The sequence below is a fragment of the Spermophilus citellus genome (assembly GCF_964194105.1).
Source record: "Spermophilus citellus genome assembly, chromosome: 7".
NCBI classification, from domain to species: Eukaryota; Metazoa; Chordata; class Mammalia; order Rodentia; family Sciuridae; genus Spermophilus; species Spermophilus citellus.
The window spans coordinates 34,586,388-34,611,576 of record NC_138188.1 but is presented as its reverse complement, the minus strand read 5'-3'; the positions used below and the strand labels follow the sequence as shown (position 1 = coordinate 34,611,576).

The window sequence follows — 25,189 nt, the reverse complement described above, 5'->3', positions numbered from 1 at the left end:
GGCATCCACACACATCTAGCATTGTGACACTGATTTGGTCAAGTCTCAAGTCAAATCAGAGTTTGACACAGCAATGAATCTGCAGTCAGCATCTGCTATCACACATTTAACCTGCAGCAGAAGTACTGAACCTCTCAGCCAATTCCAGGAATGCAAAGAAGACTCATCAGAATCAAGTGTCATCTCTAACCACCATTAGAGTGGCAATGTGTGCACTTTGGCCAATTCCAACCACCCAATATAGAATCAGTAACTATAATAACACATACACATATAGTACTTTTAAAACTTACAAAGATTTTTGAATAGCTTTATGACTCCTTATTCTCACAACTTTGTCCCTTTGATATTGTATCCCTATTTCAAAAGGAAAGAAACTGAGGCTCATAGGAAATAAGAGATTTGCCCAAGAGCAAGGAGCTGGTAGTGTACAGCCGGGACTAACACCCGGGTCATTTCAGCGGGTGTCACAGCAAGGCACAGTGATGTTATTCCCAGTCATCTACCTTTGCCCGTGACCTTTTCCCACTCCTCAGGCAGCAGGTAGGACAGTCTGGACTTACTACATTGGAAAGGAAGGAAAAACTAAAACATGAAAAAGTGAATTTCAAGCTTTTAAATTTTGGAACTTTGGGCAGAAAAAAAAAATATTGTAAAATCTCAAAACCCTGGTTTCTGAGTACAAAAAAGGCAGCATTGTACAAACAGTAGAACATAAGTAGAGGAAGAGCAAGTCATTTCCCCCAAAGAAGACTTCATTGACCATGAGGAATCAGAGAAAATTTTTAAAAAAAAGGAAAATAAAAGTGAAGGTTCTGCCCCCCACCCCAGGTGGGTGCACTAGGTCCAGGAGACAGGCCTGTAGCAGACAGACTCTAAGGTATCCGTCTTCCTGGTGTCCAGCTGTCACATAATCCCCTCCTCTTGAGTATGGATGGACTCTTAGACTTTCCAACAGAACATGATTACATGTATGTGATTATATGCTGCTATGATTGTAGTGTCCATTGACAAGGAAAAAAATAATATCTTGTTGGCTACAAAAAGCCAGCTGCCATAGTGTGAGTTTTTGTGGCAAGGAACTGAGAGCAGTCCCCAAATGACAGCAGGAAAATGAGGAGGACCTCCATCTGGCAGCCTCCAAGGAACTAAATGCCAGTAACCACTCTATGAGCTTGGAAGATCTCTCCTCAGTTGAGGCCCAGATGAGAACTCAGTCCTGGCTGAAATCTTGACTGCACCCTTATAATAGACTCAGCTAAGCAGTGACCAGACTCCTAACCTGTGGAAACCGTGAGATAATAGAGCCTCTATGTTTGTGGTAACGTCATTAGGCAAAAATAGAAAATTATACAGATTAGTTTTAGAAATGTGTGGGAGATGGGATGTCTTTCACTTCCAGCTAAGATTCAGCAAGGCAAGTGAGGTCCCTAAGTGTTCCACAGCCCCAACATAGGACAGTGAAAGAAAAATGGCAGTTGGAGATGTTTCAGCCAATAGTATCTACATCACTTCCCCAAGTCTGTGTCAGCCTTGCCAAGGCTCAGGAGTACATCCAAAGAGCTAAAGGGCATGGCTGAGGAGGGACAGCAGATAAGAAGGGTCTGTGGTCAAGACAAGGAAGTCCTGGACCAATGACACAGGCATCTCAGCAGGTGCCACTAGGATCAATACCAGAAACTGAACTAGAGGTCGAAGGCACACCTTTCAGATACTAGCATAGACTTGTGATCAGAGATCAAGAGCTTACCATGAAGCCAAGGGATCTACAACTCCTCTGCCTTGATGTCACTCCAGGGAGACGGTGGGAGTTGAGGGGATGATCCTGAACAATCATGTTCAAACCTGAGCTGAACGTCTTTACTTGGAAATGCTTAAGTTGCATGTTTTGCCATCAATAGAGGAGGAGGACAACCAAACATCCTGAACTGTAGGCTTCTGAGGGCTGGGATAGCTGGAAATGCAGGTATCTTGGGATGTGGGAGGAGCTGGTAAATGTTTCCTGGAGGAAATGACACCTGAGTTGAGGTTTAAAGAAGGAGTTAAGGACTAGGGATGTAGGTCACTGGTGGAGCACTTACCTAGCAGGTGTTTGTTCCCCAGCACAGTGAAGAAGAAAACAGATTCTATGAATAAAAGATTTCAAATTTTTATGGTTCCATGAGTTAGGCTTTTTAAGGTTCTAAGATTCTTTATTCCTAAAGCCTGAAGATCAAGGTGTTCTTGCTAGCATTGTTCTCTACTGAGTTTCTACTGGGGAGAGAGAAGACATAAACTAATATATCCAAATGGCCTTGCATTTCTTCTTATTTCTTGCATCCTTGGCTTTAAGACTTTCTTTATATGTATAGTTTCAAGAATCCAAGCAACTTATAAGACTGGTATGAAAAAGAGCAGTTGTACCCGCGGCCCCATTTCACCATGCAGAGAAAACTACTTTCAACTTTAAGATGCTTTGGTCTTGGGCTTTCATCCCTATCTGTAAGTAATACACTGACACTGTGTGTTACTTGGACTTTTCCACCATTCTTTCCAACCCCTCCACACACAGCTACTTCCTATTCCCAACCTCCCAATGAAGTTCATTCATTTTTAGTTAAATTCAATAAACTCAATGTTGACATAATTATGATCATATAAATACTATCCACAACTTATTCCTTAGGTTTGTAGGCTATGATTACTTGTATTTTCTAATACATTTTCTTTTCCGTGGAGTTTTAACATGGTCTTGGTCTTTCATCTGCTTAGTTTTCTATATTCTTATCATTAATTCAACTATATACAGAAATCTCTTCTCAATATGTTCAGAATCATTAGGCATGTATCATTTTTACATTCTTGAATATTTCTCTCCTAGTCTTCTGATCTTCTCCAATGGTCTGAATCACTGCCTAAATCCAGTGCAACTGTGATCTTGAAATTTCCCTTTACCATTGTTATGGTTTGGTTATGAGGTGTCCCCCTCAAAGCTCATGTGTGAGACAATGCAAGAAAGTTTAGAGGTGAAATGATTGGGAAATGAGAGCCTGGATTTTGTCTCTAAAAGCTTTTTAAATCTTTCTTCATCCCCAGTGTTCTGAAGTTTCATGGTGTGTCATGTTTGACACTCGATGGGATTTCTCAGTTTGGATACTTGAGTTTTTAATTCTGAAAAAGTTTCAAATTGTTTCTTAAATGATGTAGTCTTCTTTATTGTCCTTATTCTCTCTCTTTCTTTGACCTTTACTATTTGGGTATTGGACCTCCTGCACTGGTTCTGTAACTTTCTTATATGGATCCTCCTATCGTCTATCACCAGACTTTCTCTTCTACCTTTTGAGGAAATTTATCAAATTTTTCTCCTACCCTTTCTATTGAGCTTTTAATTTTGTCTCTCTTTTTAAATTTCCAATAGTTTTGGATCCATAGCATTTTTCTTGTCTCATGAATGAAATGTCTTCTTTTACCTCTGAGAATATTATAAACAGCTGGTTTTCACACTTTTTCCTACTGCAGACTGTTTATTGCAAAAGTCTTGTATCTGTTGTTTTTGTCTCTCTCACACATGTAAGAAAATGTCTTTATAATATAGAGAGCCTGGGCCGGGGTTGTGGCTCAGTGGTAGAGCGCTCACCTAGCATGTGTGAGGCCCTGGGTTCAATTCTCAGCGCCACATAAAAATAAATACATAAAATAAAGGTTTAGAAAAAATAATAATAATATAGAGATCCTATGCTACCAAATCCTAAGAGTGTGACTTTCACAAGGTCCCTGGAAGCCGTAAGGATGTGTGGCTGGAATTCAACAGGCCCCTTCACAGTCAGGTGATGAGGACTATTCATTAGGAAGCCCCTGGTGTCCGGGTACTGTCCTTCCCCTTAGCCTGATCAAACTTCTCAGAGAAGTTTCTTCCTGTTTCCTACAGGAGCGGTGAGGCCTGTACTATGGATTAAGTGGCTCCTTGGATTTCTCAATGACTAGGTTAAGATTCCGCTTCCTCGGGTCTGACAGAGTCACTATCACTGGCTCATCTGCTTTCCAAGCTCGGTTGGTTGGATGAACTTGTTGACTCTCCTTTCTTAGTCTTTGTTGAATTTATGAATTTCAAAAATAAAAAAGAATCACTTTTTGGTCAGTGGGATTACAGGAAGAAGCAGGGGTAAATATGCGTCTTTTCCCTCAATCTACCCTCTCTAACGGGGAGTCCTCCGTGCATTTTAATACTCTGCACTGTGTGGATCTGAGAAGCCCTCCTTCTCTTGAGCCTTAGCTACATTCGTCTCCTAGGACCGCCATAACAAAGTACCAACGACTGGGTGGCTTAAAATAACGTACATTTGTCTTCTCACAGCTGAGGGGCTGGAAGCCCAAAGTCAAGGTGTTGGCAGAGTTGGTGTCTTCTGCAGGCTGGGAGGGGGTGGTCTCTGCAGGCCTCTCTCCTAGTTTCTGGTGGTTTCCAGGGAATCTTTGGTTCAGTGATGCGTCCCTCCCATCCCTGCCTCCATCTTCACCTGGTATTCACCCTACACCACTTTCTCCTTCATTGTCTTCTCTCTGTCCACGTCTGTCTCTGTGTAGCCAGACGTCCCCTTTCTATCAGGACACCAGTCATATTGGGTTAGGCTCCATGCTAGTGACCTCATTTGAACTTGATCACTTCTGTAAAGATCCTATTTCCAAAATAAGGTCACAGTCGACGGTTGATTAGAGTTTCCATATACCTTTTCTGAAGTCACCATTCAACCCATAACAAGAACCAACTCCACTTTCTTTCCCTGCATTCAAGATGACACCAAATGCAGGTGAAGGGCCACCTACTTAGAGGTGTCTCCTGTGGAAATCTCAGCCACTGAAGTAAGTACTGCTCTCCTTATGAAGTTGATGACTCTGAAAATGGCAGCAGTGTGTGGGATAGAAGGCAAGCAACGCTCTCCAGCGAGGAATAGCAGTGACATCAGTGCTTCCAGAAGGTTCCCATTCAAACTCCTCAGTTCAGGCACAAGGACACTGACTGCAGAGCCATGATTCACCTGACATTCCCCAATAACTAAGTCCTTTATCATGATTATTGCTGATCCTTGGAACCTGGTCTGGAGTCAGGAAACTTGATGGTCTCAGGAGCATCCTTCCTACCTCACCTTCAACCTTTTTTATGCTTTAAGCCTGAAAGTCATGCAATCCTTATATGCTACCCCATAATACATACTTATTTTAATACTCAAATAAAATCTTAAATAACTGACAGTAGTACATATTTAATTCTCTGGGAGAATACTCCAGGCTTATATCCTAAGGCTTTCTGTATCACTAACACAAACTGTTTTCTAGATACGCTTTTTGAGAGAGTCTTACTAAATGCAGAGGGCTGAGACAATGACCGGTGAGGTTCTCTCACTCATATGGCTCTATAAGAACTTCCTCCCTGGAATCAAACTCAAAAGCTTCTTCATAGCCAAGGAAACAATCAATAATGTGAAGCAAGAACCTACAGAATGGGAGAAAACCTTTGCCACCCGTACCTCAGATATATATCCCCAGGATATATAAAGAACTCAAAAAAACTTAACACCAAAAAAAACAAATAACCCAATCAATAAATGGACTTAGGACCTGAACAGACACTTCACAGAAGAAGAAATATGATCAAAAAATATATGAACAAACATTCAACATCCCTAGCAATTAGAGAAATGCAAATTAAAACTACACTGAGATCCTATCTCACTCCAATCAGAATGGCAATTATAAAGAACACAAGTAATAATAAATGTTGGGGAGGATGTGGGGGAAAAGGCACACTCATACATTGCTGGTAGGACTGCAAATTGGTACACCCACTCTAGAAAGTAATATGGAGTTTCCTTAGAAAACTTATCCCATTCCTCAGCCTATACCCAAAAAACTTAATATCAGCATACTTCAGTGACTCAGCCACATCAATGTTTATTGCAGCTCAATTCATAATAGCTAAACTATGAACCCACCTATAAAGGAAATGTAGTATATGTACACAATGGAATATTACTCAGCCATAAAAAAGAACAAAAATATTTTTTAATTTCTTTTTAGTTTCATATAGCCACAATATTTTTATTTTGTTTATTTATTTTTATGTGGTGCTGAGGATGGAACCCAGTGCTTCACATGTGCAAGGCAACTGTTCCACCACTGAGCCACAACCCCAGCCCAAAAGAACAAAATTATGGCATTTGCCTATAAATGGATGGAACTGGAGAATATCATCCTAAGTGAAATAAGCCAATCCCCAAAAAACCAAAAGCTGAATGTTTTCTTTGATATGCTGATGTGAATTTCACAATGAAGGGGGCAGTTAGGGAAGAATAAAAGTACTTTGCATTAGAAGAAGGGTCAAGAAGGGAAGGGGGACAGAATGGGATTGGAAAAGAGAGTAGAATGAATTAGACATTACTATCCTGTGTGCATATATGATCACGTAACCAATGTAATTATACATCATGTACAAGGAGAAGAATGAGAAGTTACATTCCATATAAGTATAATATGTCAAAATATATTCTACTATTATGTATAGCTAATTAGAACAAATAAAAAGAATTGGAAAATTAAAAAAGAACATTCTCCTTAGATCTTATGGACCAATCAATGGAAAATCCCAGAGAGGTGATGAGAGACGCAAGAGAAGCACATGTCTTTGTAGAGTGATATCACAAGGCAACATAACCCTGAAGAGAGAAAAGAGGAGGAACCAAGCCTGATCTGAACTCAGAGGCAGCATGAGGTAGTATGACAACTATGGGCCTGGTCCCCAAAGACCAAGGATGGCTCCTGGTTCTGCCACTTCTCAGTCACATGAGCCGGGACAGACATGAATGTTTCCTTTGGAAATCTAGGTTGAGAAACAATCCATTTGTCCCTCAAGGACTCTGGGTGACATCTGTCTAGAAAGAAGGCATGGAGCCATCATCTGAGGATTCTGAAAAGTAAATGCTAGCAGAGATGAGGGAAGGAAACCAGAGTAAAGGAACTATCTTTAAAAAGAAAAGAAAGAAAGATGAGTTTCCTTGTTTTATTCTTCAGTATCTCTGAACCTAGATTCAAAGCCAATCCAAAACCTGCATAAGAGGAGGAACAGAGAAACTGGGTTCTCCGTGTCATGAAGACAACCCCGCGGGGTTTTTTGTTTGCTTGCTTTTCTCTACCTATTCACTCACCTCATGGCTCCGGATGCAAACAGGGTCACAGTAAGTAGGTAGCAGAGTGGGGAAACTAAAACCCGAGCTTTCTAGCCAAAAGATCGGAAGCAGAGGACCTTGGGACTGGTTTAGGCATGAACCTAGAATGCAGTTCTGGCCAATGAGAAATGAAAAGAGGCTCTGAGGAGCAGGGAGAGAAGGCAGATTTTGGTAAAATTGTCTTTGCTCTTATAAGGAAAGAGAACAAGACAGTCCTGTGCATCACACTGTGGACTGCGACCACAGCAGCCATGTGCAGCCACCATCTGAGCCCACAGAGGACAAAGCTAACACTGACACAGAGTGAATGGGGAAAAAAAAAAAACAATAGAACCCGGAGCCCTGGAATAAACCAGTCTGGAGTGCAGGGCTTCTTGTGATGAGAGATCATTTTTGTCTATGTTTTGAGTCAACGAAGAAGAATTTATGGAACCTGCAGCCAAAACGTACCTAAGAGTCATGTCCTATAAGGTACATGCAAGACAAGAAGTTTGCTAGACCAGAAGCAAGGGTCAGGCCCTTAGCTTCCCAGCCGAATATTACATCAGTCTTCCCCAGTGCTCAAAGGATATGTTAACTTTAGGAAAAATGAGGAAATAGTGTGTGGAGCAGAGAAGGAAGGGAGCCCTCAGGTATTTGCAAAATGGCTTCCTGGACAAGCACAGGCTCAATCAGGGATAGAAATAGTGAGGTCAGCTCCCTACCGGAAGCCAGAAACACCAAGGTGCTAGAAAAGATAAGAACTTGTCTATTCTTCCCTAATCTATCATCTTTATCCAATTAATATTCAATAACTGTTTAAATAAATAAAAGTTATAGGGAAAAGAATTGGAAACTCCCAGGTTTTTATATCCACCTACATTTTTTTTTTTTTTGAGACTCATAATAGCACAGACACCATTTCCTTGAAGCTGTAGAAGTGGGTGTCTTGTTCTGCACTTTGCCTTGTGATGAACACACACTTTCACCCAGGAGCACGGTTCATGGACTTGTCAATTTTAGTGATCACACAGAATTCTGATACATGATGGTTCACCTAACCATTCCCATTCACTGGGAATTTTGGTCACTTTCCATCTTCCCCTAGAATGAATATGCTGCCATAAATATCTTTGTACAAATGACTTTTTTTTTTCAATTTGGATTATTGCCTTAGGGCATATCCCCAGAAGTAGGATTACCAAGTCAAGGGGTATGAATGCTTTTATAGTTCTTATTACAAATTGCCAGAAAAATGGGGACACCTTGCAGGGTGGCCAACAATGTATGTGGGTAGTCTTTGTAACAGAGTCTAATACGGTGGATTTTATCCATCTTATTTAGTTTTTACCAATTTAACATTGACGCTCCATAGCTGTTCAAATCCCTATTTCTTTCATTCTTATTTAGGCTGAACATTTCTTCATGCTCATTTACTATTTATAAAACAATAAAATAAAAAAAGACATGTCCAGAAAGCAAATATATCTATTATATTATCTGGTGACATTATAAATTATAAAGGTGAAAGATATCATCTGCATTTCTTTATATGTAAGCAATGTCTTCATAGCTTTGATAAGTCATCATTCCGAATTCAGGTCTTAACTATAAGACTATATAATTCTTTATCTATGTTGGGCTGTAAGCCTTATTCATAATAGTTATAATAATTTTCTAATTTCTTCATTTCACTCAGTCCTTTCTTTTTTTTAACTCCCAAAAGTCAAAATTTTTAATGATTGATTCGATTCACCTTGTTTCTGATGATATCTTCTATTACCTTAAATAACACAAATATATTTCTCTTTCGCTGTAGATATAAATATTCTATTTCATCCTCTTTTGATTTTTTTATGGTTTATTTTACGGTCATTTGTAAGGGCAAACCTGAGGTAAATTTCATTACTTCCTGGACTTCTGAAATACATGGCTAAACCTTTCCCTTATAACATTAACTTTCAAATAAGAGCATGCATCCATTTATTTCTGCCCTGAGAAGGCTGGTGCAGAGCAGCTCTGGGTCCAGGATGCTGTGGTACCATATGCATGATTCCTTAGTGTTGTGGTCCGGATCATGGGTTATAAGCATGGTCCCCCATGTGACAAGGTTCAAAGGTAGAACTTTTAGGAAATGATTGGATCATGGGGGACATAACCTCAGTAATGAATTAATCCATTTGAAGGATTAATAATTTAAGTGGACTACTGGGTATCAGCTGCAGGCAGATGGGGACATGGCTGGAGGATGTAGGCCCCTGGATAAGTGGCCATGGGGACTGTATCTGTCGCTGGCCCCTTCCTGTTCTTCTCCTCTTTTTGATTCTTGGCTGCATGTGCTGAGCACCTTTCTTCCACCACATTCTTCTTCCATGATGTTTCTACCCTGGAGCAGCAGATCATGAACGGAACCTCTGAAAACGAGAGACAAGATAAATCTTTCCTCTTCTAAGTTGTTCTTGTCAGGTATTTTGATCACAGTGACAAAGAGTTGATAATGTGCTTAGTAACCAGAAAGACTAAGTAGAGGGGTACTTAAGCATCCTAAGATTAAAAAATAAATGCACACCACACACACACACACACACACACACACACACACACACACACATATACTTTGTATATCTTTCTGAACTATTTCTTACAACTGCATGCAAATCTATAATTGCCTCAAAATGAAAATTTTGAGAAAAAAAAAACATTTGCTAATGTGAACATTTAGCAAAGTGTTTTCTCTTAAATATATAAATTTCCAAAAGTATACCCTGACTCTCAATAAAAGCCTAGGATCTCAGAGCATAGCTATTCTTTATCATCAATTCCCTGACACTCAAGGCAAGGGACACCAGGTTGTGAAGTCTTTATCCTCAACCTCCCATTATTTAAGGAATCAGTCTTCAAATGCTGCAATGTTAAGGCCAAAGGCAGGTTTCGAAGTGCTAGTTTTAATCAAATTACCAGATATTTATTAAAGAGCACAAGCAATCTTGCTTGAAAGTGGAGCACCAGCTGTCAAGTAAACAACTTGGGACAGGGAAAATTAATATTTTTTAAGCTGCTAACAAACAGCCCCTTCCTGTTGCTACAGGTGAAGTTTAATTTTTGAAGCTGGGAAGCTGTCATTGGGGTAACCAAGTGGGGTTTGCATCCTTGAGTTTCAGCAGGAATTTGTCCTTGGTCAGGTTTCCTTTCTGCTGCCAGGGCCCACTCCGCTGACCTTTTCAGCCATGCAGATTGATAAAGCAATTTCTTCCTTCTTTTTCTGAGAACAGCCCAGAACCAGCCAGTGCTTTGGACAAAGATTGTTAAGTATTCTCTTCGCTAATGAAAATTTGGCTTATATCTCAACAGGACTGCCCTCACAAATCAGTTGTTTTAGAATGTGAATTTAAATGTCCTCGTCCATGAAAATTATTGCTTATTTATGAGAGAATTCCTTTTTTTTTTAAGTCACCAATGCTTATTCCCAGAAGGTTACCAGACCAGCCCTAGCCAGGTGAAACATAAGCCCTAATTACCTTGGCACAATGTAGAGACAGAACCCGGCTGTGCTCAGCAAGTGCTCCCTTGGCCTATACAGCTGGGACCCCACACTTGAGGCACTGCCCCTTCTGCTGTTTCTGCCTCTATCCCAGCAGTCCCAGGCCCTGAAACAATCCAAATAGAACAAATGTGGATTTGAACCTCAATTCCACCATGGTGCAGCTGTGTGACCTTGAGAAATTCACCTTACCTCTCCTGTCTCAAGTTTCCTCATCTGCAAAACAGGCGGTGGGGAATGTTACTTACTAGAGGGGTGCCAAGCAAATGTTACTCTCTGGGTTGGAGGCTTTGCCATCCTGTACACACAAGCTGCCTTTCAGTCTATCAGAGGGCTGGGCAAAGGCTCCAGCAGCCCAGGTGTCATCCTTGGAAGACTTCCTTGAAATTGGGGCACCAGCTTCAAGTAAATTACTTGAAATATGGAAAATTAATATTTTAAGCTGCAAAAAGTAGAGAAAATCCTGCCCATCCGTCCAACGGACACACCAGCAGAATCTGTTCTTAGCAGGCAGTAAGATTTAACAAGTGTGGGGACAGCCTGGAACTCTGCCCGGGGGTACAGGGTGGTGACAGGGGTGGAGGATATGGCTCTGAGCCAAGATCCTCCTCACAGATTATATGGAAGATCTTCCCACACTCTGTCCCTCTCCCCCCGCATATAGAGTAGCAGTTGGCACCAAGGCTGACCTTGGTCTCCTCACATCTAGCAAAGAACATGAAGACCCCGAGAGGGCAGTAGCCTCTGCCCAGTGGGCCACTGTCTTTGATCTACCTGTTCAAGCTTCTGCTCAGTTGGTCTTCTTGGGCCAGAACCAACACCCAGGGCTCTTCTTCTCCCCACGCTCCTGCATCATCCCTCTGCTCCTTGAAAGAATTCTCCCCACACCTCCAGTCCTGCCTTCCTCAGCACACAGACACTGATCTCTGCCCAGACCCCCTTTACCAAGTCAGAGTGTCTGTCCCCGGGGTTCCTCTTCCAGAGTGTGCTTTGCTTCTGAGCGCTCTCACCCTGCAGTCTTCTCAGGATGATGCCTGGGCTGCTGGAGCCCTTCCCCAGCCACACTGACACACAGAAGAACCTCGGAGGGTAAGTCCCAGCGCTGCCTGAAGCCCATACATGACAGGGGCAAGGGTCTCAAAACCAGTTCCATCGCCTTGATGAGGAACAAAATGGGGGATGGCTTGGGCTCCTGAGTGCACCAATAATCCAGCAGGTCTGCAGCTCCACCCACAGCCACATTCTCTCTCTCCTCTGGGGTCACCCTACTCCCTCCCTGGCCTCCCGCAGGAGCACTGCCTTCATAAATCACTCTCACACTCCCCCTCATCTCAGATCTGCTCCTGGGTAACCTGATCTAAGGCACCACACTTACTTGTTACACTCTGATGAGACAGAGGGTCGGTCAGTTCACCACATATGTGTCGTTGGCCGTGTATATGCACATCCACATGCACATTTGTGTGGAAAGGAGTATAAGAACAGGCATGTTTGTGTGTAGGTGTGGACGTGTGTAGGTGTGCTGTGAGTTTGCCTGCATTTGTGAGTATGTCCAGATGCGTGAGTTTCTGTCTACAAATGCAGGTGTAAGTGGGAGGGGGGGTCCGGGGGAGGAAGTGGTAGTGTGTGTACACATGTTCACACCTGTGTCTTGCTCTCCCACTGTGGGGGATCAAGGGAAGAGGTGGCTTGAAGGATCTGAACACCCCCACAGCCCAGAGCCCACATGTTTCCAAGAGTCCAGCAAGTGGCTGGGTCCTGGATCACAATGGGATGACATTTCGCCATAAACACAGCCCCATTGCTCAATTAAGTGAACATCAGCTCCATCTCCACACACAGTCCGTTGACACATGAATCAAAGACTTGAGTAAGAGAAGAGTCTTGGGATAAAGGAATCCTGGTGGCCAGGCAGCTGCTCCATTTAACTACTTCCCACACATCTGGGTGCCTGGGAAGCTAGAGCCTGCCCCCCACTACCACCCAGAGGGCTGGAATCACAGTCTTCTACTTGGTTTTATACATTTAGATCCATAGCTTCTCCTCTCTGCCTCGGTTTCCTTGACTTAAAATGGGATTTAAATATTGTGATCATAGTGTATTTACTATATTAATTTGCTACAGCTGCCATTACAAAGTACTAAAGCTGAGTGCCTTTAACAACAGAGAGTTATTGTCTCAGGGTTCCAGACAGTTTAAATCAAGATGTTAGCAGCATCGGTTCCTTTGAAGGGCCATGAGGGAAGGCTCTTCCAGAACCCTCTCCTTGGCGTATAGATGGCTGCCTCTCCCTGTGTCCCTTCACATCATCTTCCCTGAATGTATATCTTCATGTCCATAGTTTCCATTTTCACAAGGACACCATTCATATTGGATTAGGGCCCACCCTAATAACCTCATTTTAACTTGATAACCTCTGTGAAGACCCTACTTCCTAATAGGGTCATATTCTAAGGGTTAGGACTAGGAATACAATCAACCCCTCACACTTGCCCATAAGGTTATTATGTGGATTAAAATGAGTTCGTTCTTAGAAAGTGTTTAGATCAGTACCAGGCAAATAGGAAAGATTTTTCTATAATGATAATGATGACAATTATGTAAACTTCCTAACTTTCATGTCCTATACTTAAAAATAAAAATAAAGTAAGAGTGATCACTAAGTGACTGTGAGACAAAGTATAAAAAAAAAGTTCACAAAACACAAAAGGGGACTGGGTACGGTGGCACAAACCTGTAATCTCAGTGGTTCGGGAGGCTGAGGCAGGAGGATGGCAAGTTCAAAGCCAGCCTCAGCAAAAGCAAGGCACTAAGTAACTTGTTGAGCCCCTGTCTCTAAATAAACACAGAATATGGCTGGGGATGTGGCTCAGTGCCGCTGAATTCAATCCCTAGTACCCCCCAAAACACACACACACACACACACACACACACACACAAGGTGAAAGAGAATACAGAATCCATCCAAAAGTGTTTACTCTCTGGTTATTGCCAGACCAATTTCCACAAGTTTAAGAATCATTTCAGCCTACTTTGTGCAAAGCAAAACTGAAGAGGTGGGCAAAATGAACTTACCTTTAAATAATTCTTTTAACGAATGTCTATCACATCTGCAAGACACACTTCCCACAGATACCACATGGGAGCTCCCAATAAACAAGCAAAATCAACCACAGTTGGCAAATCATCAGCAAAGACAGGACATGGGGCCTTGCCTCAAGGAACCTCTCTTTTCATTAACTGGTTCTCTTAGATCACAGAACCAGAGAGAAAGGAGAGGAGATCTTTGAATGCACTGTTCAATTTAAGGCTCAGGGGAGTTTCCAGGATAAATACTATAATTGTGTGTTTATATTGTGCGGGTCAATCAGGAAGCCCTGCATGCACGCAGGCCAAGAGAAAATGGAAGTGACTTCCCTGGGGACCCCTGGCAGGAATACAGAGGCTAGGTTTGCTGAATGAGCCTCCCAATCATGGTGTCCAGCAGAGACCCTGGAACTGAATCCCAGTGTGCTCCACCCCACAGAGCAGCTTCTCTCACTGACCAGCACTTCTAGTTTTCCCCTGCAGGCCTGGGAAGAGCAGCTGCACCCACAGGCCAGGCCAGAGGTCACTATGGCCTCAGCTTTCAAAGGGTTGGTTGACTGTAAGTGCAGTTACTTAATGTAATGCAAATATTATTGTAAATAGACTTTTCTAGGACTTGGATAAATATTGCATCAGACGTATTTGTCTCTAAGTAACAGAAAACATCACTAACAGGTTCAAAATATGCAGACATTTATGATTTGGAAATAAGAAGATAAGAGAAAGGTGATTTTAGAGTCAGTATGCAGCCTAATTATGCTATAGGAGAACCAAGAGTTTTCTCCATCCACGCTCCTATCCTGGGTGGTTGCTCTTGGTCCTTACATTTGCAGCCTCACATTTGCATGATGGTGATCGCTGGTTACACCATCTCTTGCCCGTTTTTCTCCTCCAAACTAGGGGTGTTAATTTCTGGTTTCCTCATCCACTGCTTGTCTTTTCTGCTCCTCTATCATTGGCTTAGACAATTTCCTATACTAAATTCCTTCTGTTGCAATAACTGAAGTATATTTTTCTCAGTTAAAACCCAACTGCCATATGGCTAAAGCAATAACAAATTCATACCCTTAGGGAGTTAGGCTTTAAAGCATATGCTTATGGCAAGCACAAAGGTAGAAATTCTTCAATGCAAAGTAGTTAATAAGATCATATTGAAAATAAGACATAGTGATCATGCAACAATGGCAGTCCCCTTAACAATGAGAAAGTGGAAGAGGGTGGCATCCCTTTAAGTTGGTTCTGTACGAGGCACCTGAGCAAGGGGGTAAGGCAGGGGTCATTTCAGCCTGAGTTCACCTCACTTCTCTGTGCACCCTGTATGGGGCTATTCCCCCAAGAAAAAGGCTCCTTTTATTACTTGCCCAAAGATTCCTCAAAGTTGCCTAGAATTCCCACAGGCTAGCCTTGAGCTAGTCTTGACTCCATCCAGAGTTTCCAATAGTCATGGCAGCCAGGAGGAAGATAAAGAGGAACATGAAATAACAACAGAGCCTAAAATGCTGCCAACCCGAACCCTGAAGAGCTTTGTTCAAGATTTTTTATTTCCCAGGAACACAGGGAAAAGGATGTTTAAGAAGGAGGCTCCATGTCCAGAAGCAGGGCTTGAACATCAAACACAGAGTCTGTCCTCTGAGAAGCCTAAGGTAGTCCACTGGAAGAGGTCTCATTAGAAGGGGACCCTATGCTTTTGATAAGTGTCCTGTTCCTCAGATAATATGATCCAAATGTTTGTGTCGCTCCGAAATTAGTTATGTTGAAATCCTTACCCCCAAGGGGATGGTATTAGAAGGTGAGAGCTTGGGGAGGTGATCAGATCATGAGGGAGAAGCTCCCATGAATGATATTAGTGCTCTTATAAAAGAGGCCCAAGGGAGCTTCTCACCCCTTCCACCATGGGAGGACACAGCAAAAAGGTGCCATCTGTGAACCGAGAGATAGGTCTTGTCATAGGCCAAATCCACCAGAATTTTGATCTTGGGCTTTCCATCTTCCAGAATGGTGACAAATTTCCTCAAATACCCTCATAGATCTGGGGTCCATGTAGAAGTGGAAAAGTGATTCTCCTCACCAACTCTGTGACCCACCTCCTCATCCAGGTATCCAGAGTCGCATCGAGCATCTCCATCAATTCCTGGACCACCCCACCCTCATCCCTGGGCCTAGCAGTCTAGAGAGACCCAGGCTTTAACAGGTATCCCTGTGTCTGGCAGAACCCCCAGTCCAGCCACGAGGCCTCACTCCCAGTCCCCTGAGCTAACTGGACAATGACCTGAGCAGATACTACTGTACCCACCTGTTCTCCTCCTCTTCATCTTTACCTCCTCCTCTCACACACACACACAAAAATAATATTCTATGCTTTTTCCAATGGTAAAGCAAACACTCCCAGATGCTGGTATGTCTGAATGAGAGAAACAGAGAGAACTCAGTATCCAACGATGCACTGTCTGGTGTACTTGGCAGAAAGGAAAGTGGCTCTCCTCAGCAGGCAAAGGCAAAGCAGGTGGCTGGCAGAGTGAAAAGAAATCATGGCAGAGACAACTATTTCCTTCTGATGGATCTCCAGACCCCCAAAGGTGGCTCGGCAGCAACAACCTAGGACAGTAGGGACTCCCCAGAGAGTCTGGAGAGGGGCCAGCTCTCTCTGGAGCAGGTGGCTGTGCAGCTCCCTTATCTTTCTGTTCCCCTCTTCCTCTCCATGTCCTATCTCCATCCCTTTCTCTTCATTTCACCTCCTCTCCTTTCCATTCCTAAGCCTCCAATTCCTTGCTCTTCTCCACCTCCCTCTTACTTCCTTGCTCTCCAGAACCACTGTGGGCAGTATCTCTCCTACATGCTGTTGGAGGTGAAAAAAGAAATAGCAGACTCTGGCCCCACCTCAGAGAGTGAGCGATACAAGAAGTAATGGCAGAGCCAAGCAATGCAGTAGGACTGAGCCAAAGATGACTTTGACCCCTCGGTATCCATCTATTACCACCTACGGCGTCCTTAGGGGAAGATTGCCTGAAGAGAGAACTCCTTCTGGATCAAAAGACAAAAGGATGGTTTTAGAACCTCAATGACACATTGAATTATCTAATGGAATATAAGAAAGCAAAGAATTTCTATGAGAGACTCATCTATTTTCTTTTAAAATTTTTAACCTGATCTAAACATTATGCAATGAATCTATGTGTCAAAATGGTATATGGTATCCCATTAATATGAACAATTCTTATGTTTTATGCATCAGTTACCATATTTTTTAAATATTATAATATTCTGTTCAAATGTTTTTAAAGAAAGGTCCTTGTAAAAGCTTCCCATACCTTATTGTCAAAAGTCCTATCATACACAAGGTCAGAAAGCTTTGGGAGGGCCACAAATACTGTAAATAAAAGTTCAAAACTTCATCTTAATAAGCAAGGTAAACTCAATTTTTGTATTCAGAGAGAAAAGAACCAGGCAGGAGAAGATTCCTCCTTTCTAACTTGAAACAGTACAATCCTAAAGATTTCTGGGGTCAGACATGCAAGAATGCTTAAGAAAGACAGAGTCAGATCTACTGAATGCAAACACATCTTCTCCTTTGTAAAAGAGGCAGGGTTCTGGGCTCTTGGGAGAAGCTAAGTGTGGGCTGACAGTAAGAACCCCCCCAAACTGTCTAAAATATCATTGAGACCAAGGTTCTGGCACATCCCAAACAAGCAAGAAAGTGCCAACATCATCTACTATCATCTGGGAATAGGAACCATGGACAGGCAAGCTGGCTGGTTCTCCCATTTTCTTCTTTATATTTCTTTAAAACTCATCCTAGAGATAGTAGTCTAACACACATATGTTGTGTTGATAAGAGTTAACTCTGGGGCTGGGGTTGTGGCTCAGTGGTGAAGCGCTCACCTAGCACGTGCGAGGAGCTGGGTTCAATCCTCAGCACCACATAAAGATAAATGAATTAATTAAATAAAGGTATTGTGTCTAGCTACAACAAAAAAAATTTTTTTAAAGAGTTAACTCTGCAGTGGGTTCAATTTCAACATAGCTATGAAAAAGAAAGTTAAATTCTCTTGCAGCTTCCCATAGGTATAGGAAGCCTTCTTTAAAAAAAAAAAAAAATATATATATATATATACACATAATATATATATATACATAAATAAAAAATATATATATGTTGTAGTAGTTGGACACAATACCTTTATTTTACTTATTTATTCTTTTGTGGTGCTGAGGATGAAACCCAGGGCCTCGCATGTGCTAGGCGAGTGCTCTACCACTGAGCCACAACCCCAGCCCCTGGGAAGCCTTCTTGTTGACCCCTGTCTCCCAAGGTGGGCAGATGAACTGGGAGCACCCTCCCTTAAGAGGATGCCTAGTATTAAGAGGTAACAGCAGATAGCTGTTACCTGCTAATGGATGGGTGAGGTGGGGACCAAGGAAAACCAACTAATCAGACCAACGACTTAGACAAAGCAAAAAAGAGATGGATAACAGCCACATTTTCCTGTTGCTGTCCCATAGCTGCTGGATTAAGGATGATGGACAGGAGAGCTACCTTCTGCCAATTAATTCCAGAGTATAATTTGTAGCCTGGGCCCATCCTGGACGATCCTGGGCTGCTAACAAACCATGACACTGCTTTAATTTCTCCTTTGCCCCCATACTTTATTAAAACCTAGAGTGGGTTCCATCAAATATCCCTTCAAGGAAAAAAACAGAGAGAGGGAGAGAAACGGAGCAACATTTGTCTCAATGCAATTTGAAAGATTAGAGTTTGCTGGATAAAGAGGGAGAGAGGAGGGGGTAGGAATTCTTGTGAAACACACACACGCACAGGGACACACACACACAATTTCTCTTTCGCAATGACCTCCTTATGCCCCATCCATCAGCCTGGGGTTGGCTTATTCTAACGAGCAGATTCCTTTATTCTGTATAACAGGCCCATCAGACACAATCTGCATGCCAATTACTGGCACAGACCCCTTGATACCAAAAAATGGAAATTAGCTGTCAAGAAAAGGCTTCAGCCGGCCAGGTCTCTTTCTCGCTCTCTATTTCCAGCTCATATACACCCTCACTCTGCTCAGCGCCTGGCTCTCACCAGGGAGTCCCCAGTGGAAAAAGTCATCTAAAAATACAAACATATTTTATTGTTATTAGTATTAGTTGCTGACTTTCTCAGTACAATGTGAAATTCACCAGTGGGCAAAAGCTGCTTAGGGCAGTAATGGGTGAGAGAGGTTGATTTCTGATAATTGCATTTCTTTGGGAGCAGATCAAGACGTCCCATGAAAGGACATTCAAAGAAATGTGAGGATAAGGGCAAAAGAAAACAGACAAGGAATGGGATTCTGTAACCGAGATAACAATCGGAACTTCCACACTTAGGAATGGGCCTAGGCAGAGTTGAGGGGCAGAGGTGAGACAAGCTCTATGAACAAGCCTGCATTTCCGCTCCGCATCCTAATAAGCTCTCACAGAGCCAGGCTGCGGCCAACCTGAGGGCTTCCCATGGACAGCATGCTCCGCTGTGTGCCAACCCAAGCAGGCTACCTGCAAGATTTCTACCCCGCTGCTCCCAGAATCTCCAGAAGGAGCAATTTTACCATAGATTTCCTCTTCTTTTTTTCCAAAATGAGCCATAAAAGAGGAGAGAGTTTATTTTCCATTGTCAAAGATCCAGGACCCCACTGAGTCTCATCTGGTAGGACAAAGGAATCCATAGGGAAGATTCAGGGTAGCACCTTCACTAAGGAACACATACAACCCAACACTAAAATGACACTTATCCTTAAAATTTTGATTAAGGAGGGCTTGGGATTTAGCTCAGTGGTAGAGTATTTGCCTAGCATATATAATTAAAATTTTAAAAGTGGGGACTGGTACTGGGGATGTAGCTCAGTGGCAGAACACTTACCTAGCATGTGCAAGGCCCTGGGTTCCATCCACAGCAGTACTACCCCCCCAAAAAAACTGATTAAGGGTCATCCCTATATTTTCTTTTTTAATTGCTCAAGGATGACAATTTTAGTTGTATGGATCCATCCAATAACAACAATTTTTATTAAGTATTTTTATGAATTTTTATTAAGAATAATAATTTTATTAAGTATTATCACTATCATAATTCAAGACTTGCTCAAAATCTGAATTCCTTCATGGTCAAATAGAAAATGGTTGTACTTCTAAATAAACTGTCTCTTCTTCCCAAGCTAAAATTGTCAGGCAGGTGAATCTGGAGCTTTTTAGATGCACAATTTTCAGAACATGATGTATAGACAGCTTAATTCATCCAATATGTATACACTGAATGCCTACTTATGTGCTTAGTGCCTCAGCATGCAACAAAGATTGTAGAAGGAATGAATAGAGGCAGGTGCCGTGGTACACACCTATAATCCTAGCGGCTCAGGAGGCTGAGGCAGGAGGATCACAAGTTCAAAGCCAGCCCGAGCAACAGCAAGGTGCTAAACAACTCACTAACACCCTGTCTCTAAATAAAATAGAAAATAGGGCTGAGGATGTGGCTCAGAGATTGAGTGCCCTTGAATTCAATCTCTGGTACCTTCCCCCCTCTGCAAAAAAAGAATGAATAGATGCCAGGTGCTGAACTAAGTACCACAAGTAGGTGGTGGATAAGACGCATACTCTGCCCTGAGGAGCTCTATCTAGGCCAGACCTAGTTTAAATCCCACATCATCTTTTTTTTTTTAAATCATGGTTAAGAATGTATTTTGCAGTTGGCGTTAATAAAGAATCTCCGTGCCTTCCACTGGAGGGTGACTTATGTGTCCTTTATCCAAATGCTCATTAGGTTCCCTGTTTTGAGTTACCAACTTAAAAAAAAAAAAAAAGTTAATGTCTCGAATCACTCCAAACTATTATTGACATAGAAACAAAAGCCACTTGGCCTAGGACCTCCTAGGGTTCTCCTCCTTCTCCTGTATTCAGCCCCCAGAACAAGAGAGAAGGGAAGGAGAGTCAAAGCCAACTCTCCCTCCCCACCCCCAGGTTTCTGGCTTCATCAAGGGACAAACAAAGATTCTAGTCAGGAATTTGGGATTGCAAGCAACAGAAATGCATGCAAACTAGACAAAGTTTTATGAGGTCTTAAACCATCTCAGCCACTTACAGAAAACTCTGGGCCCAGGAGAAGACAAAACCCACACTACAAAAGTACAGACTGTCACCTCCTCACCCTTGAGTGGCTCCTCAGCTTCTCCAGTTCCCTCTGTGCCTGTCCACCCTCCCCGTCAGCCAGCTCTGAATGTCCCCTTCTCTCTAACTTCAGTGAGCCTCGATTGCCACTCCAGACATGACTCTACCACAGCCTTCCTGTATGAATAGGAAATCTTGATCACTTAATAGAATCCTCAGAGTGGGGATCTGATCAGCCCAACGCATCTCATCTGAGCCAGCCCAGCTTCTCAGTGAGCTCCCTTAGGGATGGAGCAGACCCTAACACCTGCCAGATGTGACTGATGTGGGGTCAGGTGGCCTGCTGTTTATTCCTCTGGGATTGTGAACAGAAAAAGAATCTCTAAAGGAGGGGTTTAGGTGATGTGGGTGTCCCCAAGGGTCCAAAATTCAGTGATATTCTTAAACATCTAGATTTATTCTGTCAATATTCATTGTGAAAGTACTAAACGCAAGACAAGAGAAGAGGGTTGAGGTTTAAAATTCCCCTGTTTAGGAGGACAGAATGAAAAGGACAGCAGAAAAAAGCAGAAATTTTCTATTGTTTGGCTATGACAATCTTGGGAGAAGTTTGAACACTCTGTTGTTTTCTCCTATTGCTGCTTTAACAGATTACCATATACTTAGTGGCTTAAAGCAAAGCAAATGTATTCTTTATAGTTCTAAAGGTCTGAAGTCTGTGTGGGCCTTATGGGGCTAAAATCAAGATGTCAACAGAGGCAGGTAGAGTGGCACACACCTGTAATCCCAGCAACTCAGGAGGCTGAGGCAGGAGGATCACAAGTTTGAAGCCAGCCTGGGCAACTTAGTAAGACCCTGGACTAGAGATGTAGTAGTAAGGTGTCTCTGGGTTCATTCTCTAGTACCCAAAAAAGACACAAAGCTATCAGCAGGGCTGTGTTCCACTTGGAGGTCCAGTGGAAAATCCATTCCTTACCTTCCCCAGCTTCTAGAGGCTACCAGCATTTCCTGGCACATAGCCCCACACTTATTATTCCACAATGAATATTCATAATCTAGGTCTTCATATCCAAGAGTACCACTGTCTTTGGCACTTTGGGGGATGCCTGCCTCACCCACACCTGCTTCAGGACCCTGTATCACTCCTACCTCTTCTTGTATCATCTCATCTCTGATGTGACACTCTCCTGTCTCCCTCTTTCTCTCACAAGGAGCCTCGTGGTTACCTTAGGTCCCCTCAGATAATCCAGGATAATCTCCCCATCTCAAAATTCTTAACTCAATCACACCTGCCAAGTCCCTGCCATGTAAGGCAACAGATTCACAGGTTCCAAGGTTAGGACATGGACATCTTTGGAGGGCCCAACACAAATACGATGATCACATGGGTTAAATCCTACCACGAGGCTGTGGAAAAACCACCAGGTCTAGGCTCTACCATCTGATCTTCTTTCTTCAAAAGCATCACTTGAATAAAGTAGAAGTTAAAATTAAATGCCAAGAGATTAGGAGTATGTGGGATGGTACAGAAAAGGAGGCAGAAATTCTGACCTCTCCTTGGAGAAGTCTAGCGATGGAAGAAGAGGAGAGTACTGTAATCTGAGGAGTCATCAGGCCAGAGGAAGAAGTTGTGATTTGCTTGCCACAGCCTAGTGAGCCCCTGGCCACCAGGAAGGAAAGGTCATCTCATCAGTTTCTTCCAAGTTTTCCATCATTATTTTGTTCTATGTTTTTCAAGAGGAGCGAAGGGGACAATTTTATAAGACATCTTGAATGGCTAAATTCAAGCAAAACCTAAAAACATATCTCCACTTGCCATGCAAATATTTACCCAAGCTTGTCAGATGGACCCCGACAGAAAGCACATTTCGCCACCAGAGTAAAGAAAGATGTCACTGAAATTAACTTGGGTTCCAAGGGTGACATTAATACAGCTAGACTGTGGAGCATCAGGTCCCAATTTACATGTCAGCTTCTGTGGTGCTAAATGGAAATCTTCCTCTTGTTGAGCCAATTATATAGGTGAGAAGCCCCCCTGCTTCAGGGCCCAGTGCTGGACTGTCTGTGAGCCTAAGGGCCACTTATCTACTCATGTAGGTGAATTTTTTGATGCTTGGCTCTAGAGGAAAATGCATCTTACATAAGGTGCTGCTCCATAGATAAAGTCTGTTGTTAATATGCCTAGACTGCCTTTGCCGCGGCTATTATCACAGATACATGCGACGTACATCTTTTTTATCGGTGTACATTGTACTCGTGGTAAAAATAAATAAATAAATAAATAAATAAAGCAAAAGAGACCACAGGATGTCATTTTTTTAAAAAAAGAAGAAGTTTTGCTACAGATTCAACCCATACCACATATTACTCCTGATGTATAAAACTGGAACATCAAACAGGCATTAGTCAAATTTGTGAGATTTTCAGAATGGAGTTCTCTACAGTTGGTGTGCTTTAGCAGTATTTCCAGGATGCGTGACTAGCTGAATGAACTGCTCAGTACTTCCTGTTATGATTCTGACCATCATTACTGTTTTAAAATGTGTGGAGGTGTTTCCTGCCCCCCACAGTTCCCCCCCTCCAAAAAAAAAAAAAAAAAAAGAAAGGGAGGATTTGGTTATGAGCTCTTTTAGCTCAGGGAATAGAAAAGTGGGGGCAGATATTCCTATCTTCTCTGGGCTATTTATTCTTTAACATCCAGGAACTTCTCACCCAGGGAAACTGAGGCAGTTCCACCTCATGCCTGTTCCAATGAAAGCCTTCAGCAGTGTGAGCCCCAATTACATTATATTGGGGAAACTGTCATGTCCCTCTGGTAAAAACTCCCATCTGCCTGGGGGGTTCAGAGGCACAGCCGGTAACCCACAATCCAGCATCAGTTTTAAAGGTGTTCAGGCAGTGGTGGGACAATAATTGTGCTTCCTATTTTACTGGACCCAGGAAGGCAGAAACTTGAACGAAGATGAACAATATTGAAATCAACCAAAGCAGCCAGAGCCAGGCCCAGAGGCTCACGGAGGCTGAAGAGGCAGGTTGAGAATATCATCTCTCTGTGTCCTCACCTGCGAGAGTCCTGAAGTGGAGTAGCTGACCAGTGACAACTTCCACATTCCGACTGCATGCACGCAATCCTCCTGGACAGGCTTCATGGCTACTCTTAATACATTTCAAAGCAGCTGAAATGCTGGTCAGGGACCAAACTCAAGCCCTGGCTGACCTTTCTGGCCTGAGAAAAGCCCAAATGCCTGATGAGCACTGATACTGAGAGGAAAGAGCACAAGGCAACCGGGACAGGTGGTGAGACTGGCAGGGCCGGCCTCCTAAGCAACAGGAAGCCTCAGTAGAGGCTGGGAATGTTCTGGCTCATCACTTGCCCCAAGAGGGTGCAGCTGACAGCTTAAATTTCAAGCAACGTGCAGAAATCCAAGGGAGGAGACTCAGCGCCCCACTCCCTCCCCTGGGCTCTCTCTCTCTGTGGGTCCTTCTCCTGGCTGCAGTAGGCTTTCGCTCTAATGGCCTCCTGTGCTCCACCTCCAGACTTGACACCCTATAAACAGAGATCGGTTTTTAGAGTCCTAGACAGGAGTGGACACTAGGAGAGAGTCTTAGTCACTTCCCAGAACTCAATCCAGACCACAGAATTCTTCTCAGCCCAGAACTCTTTGTGTTCCCAGCTCTCCCCATGCCCCGCACCCTGCTGCTCCCATCCGCAGCTGACTCTACACCCACTGGTGAACCCTTAGTTATGTTGCTATGTTGCCTTCTCCAGAACATGGAGCATAAAATGATTCAGTCAAAAGCTCCTGCATCCCCCCCACACACACACCCACAAATCCCCTTCCTAGCCCTCTGCTGCTGGCAGCATAGTAAATGGTATCACGCAGACTGTGCCCATGTTTTGCTCTGGACCCAAATGACAATTCTTCTTCTCAACATAAGTTTAAAGACCTCTTCATTGTTGATTGTAGCAGCAAATAACACTAAGAAATCAGGACAAGGAACCCAACAAAAAGGCCCCCCAAACAGACTGAATGCTCGGGTTTAGACAGGGCAAAGGATGAGAGGGAGAGATGGTGGGAGGAGGTGAAAGGGATGAACAAGAGCACCACCATCCTCCCACCTAGCCTGTCAAGCTGCCAGCCAGTTCTTCTACAGAGCACAGACAAAACACCCTGCATTTGTGAATTTAAAAACAGACATCAATTGCTTACTATGTGCCTTTCCATAAAAATCAACAAATAAAGAA

The 25,189-nt window shown here is 43.0% G+C and overlaps 1 protein-coding gene across 1 annotated transcript in view; it reads right to left on the bottom strand.

Moving 5' to 3' along the window:
* The window catches only part of IL20RB (interleukin 20 receptor subunit beta), a 205,464-nt gene that overhangs the window by 147,228 nt on the left and 33,047 nt on the right, over positions 1-25,189 (bottom strand). The window lies entirely within an intron of this gene.